A 2,166-nucleotide genomic window follows, 5' to 3' on the forward strand; every position below is an offset into this window, starting at 1 on the left:
AAAATCATGCAATTCAACATTCATAAGGAAACAAATAATGGACCTTAAATGCTGATGTTAGGAATTTTTAAAAATTATTTTAGAGTGCTATATATTTGTAAGGCTTCATAAAACATTTCTTAAATTTTCTTCCTACCACCATTATGAGATTGGTCAAAACGTTTTTCCTTTTTTTAAGACTACTTACAGAAGGCACAGAGAGACTGGACAAAGAAGAACTTGCCTAACTTTTCATGAACTGAATATTCTCCTATGCTGAGTTTTCCACTGAGCATAGAGCAGTCACCTTATAGTCAGTTCACCCTGAATTTTAACATTGGTTTTATATTCACTAACTACTTGCTTCTTTTATTCAATTCACATTTACTTGAGTACCATATTCCAGAAATGGTGAACTAGATTTATAACATTTATTAACCTGTTGAGTCTACAATTGCCTCTAATGGGTATAAATCAAAGGGACCCAACCCTTTTTCCTTATCTGTGAAATGGGATAATAATATCAAATTTCTGGGATGGAAGTGAGGAATAAATGAGCTTGGTTGTGTTAAATATGATAGATACTTGAAAACCTTTGGTAGGAACCACTCAACACCATGTGGATAAGCCCTTCTCCTAATGTAGAATTTGATTACCTTTTTACTTCTGGGCTACAAGAAGGAGTGTTGGTAGTTTATGGAATATGCAGTTGAAAATGTTTTCTAGGCCTTCAAAAATAGGGGAACTATTTCTAATGTTCTGTAAACTTCCCAGAGCATCTAGAGAGAACTATCCACAAAAAGGTACTCAACAAACCTGGTGAAAATTTTATCCTCTTAATGATGAGTGTGGATCCAAAAAAAAAGCTCCAAATTTGTAGACAAATTCACTTCTTAGGGAATCAATGAGCTAAAAGTAATAGGATTCCTGTCCATATTTTTATTCAGAGTGGCAAAGTAGACAGAGGACAAGAGTACAAAGTAGGCATTCTGGAGTGATGCTGCTTGGGCCGGTGGCAGATTGCCGGCTGCTGGTGTTGGACTGAGGATAACCATGAGTGTGTTGGGCATTTCGCTTTGGGATCCATGCAGTGATGAGCACTGCCAGGGAGTCTCACCAGCATGGAGTGAAGAGTTCAGCTTCTTCAGATGATGATCTTGGATCTAGCAATTAGGAGGCTGCAGACTTGGGCAATGAAGAGAGAAAAAAAAATTCTTGAGACTTATGGGTGCAGGCAATAAAGAGCATACTGGTCATCTTGTCATAGGAGATCATAAATCAATATCTCACTTCCAAACAGGGGAAGAAGACAAGAATAATTAATGAAGAACTGGACTCTCAATATCAACAAATTATGGACAGTAAATTATCAGGAAAATATTGATGATATTGTGGACTTGGCTTCAGTGAGGTAGAAGATCATGATGGGGAAGGTGATGTAGCTGGAGGATGATGATGATGATGATGATGATGATGATGATGATGATGATGATTCACCTGATCCTGAAAGTCCAGATGACTCTGAAGGTGATTCAGAGTCAGAAAAAGAAGAATCTGCTGAAGAACTCCAAGCTATTGAGCACCCTGATGAAGTGAAATATCCCCAAAACAAAAAAGATGCAAAAAGCAATTAGAAAATGATGTTTGTTAAATCCAGTGGTTCATAACACCCAAACATTTAGTCTTTTTATTAAAGTAAACCTTATTGTTATAATGCACAGTGGAGGACTACTTATAGAGCACAGACCTTTGTGTTATAATTTTTAAAAAGGCCCTTTTAAATAATTACAAAGTGTTTGCTTTCAAATGCCATTCATTAACTTTTATGGGCAGGACTATAACCATTTTGTAAAGAGTAAGAGTTGTATAAAATAAATAAATATAGTACTCAACTTTCTTTCAAAAAAAGAGTGCAAATTACACTGAGTAAACATCAGGAGACAAGGTTGGAAAGGTGGGCAGGAGAAGGGCCATCGCAGGTCTTGAACAAGATGCCAAAGAGCCACTGAAGAGTATTTAACAAAGAATAGTTTGATTTGTATTTTTTAAATTAATTAATTTATTTTTGCATTATGATTCTTAATACACCTTTATACCACAATTTACCATATCTCTGATTGTATACAAGGTATGTTGACAGCAAATTCACATCTTCATACATGTATTTTGTATAATGATGAGGGTCTC

General features: G+C 35.6%; 1 pseudogene; it reads left to right on the forward strand.

The window, feature by feature from the left end:
- Positions 1-1,072: 1,072 nt before the first annotated feature.
- Positions 1,073-1,646, forward strand: LOC143390997 (small acidic protein pseudogene; annotated as a pseudogene).
- The last annotated feature ends 520 nt before the right edge of the window (positions 1,647-2,166 follow it).

This window comes from Callospermophilus lateralis, chromosome 2 (genome assembly GCF_048772815.1).
Source record: "Callospermophilus lateralis isolate mCalLat2 chromosome 2, mCalLat2.hap1, whole genome shotgun sequence".
NCBI lineage: Eukaryota > Metazoa > Chordata > Mammalia > Rodentia > Sciuridae > Callospermophilus > Callospermophilus lateralis.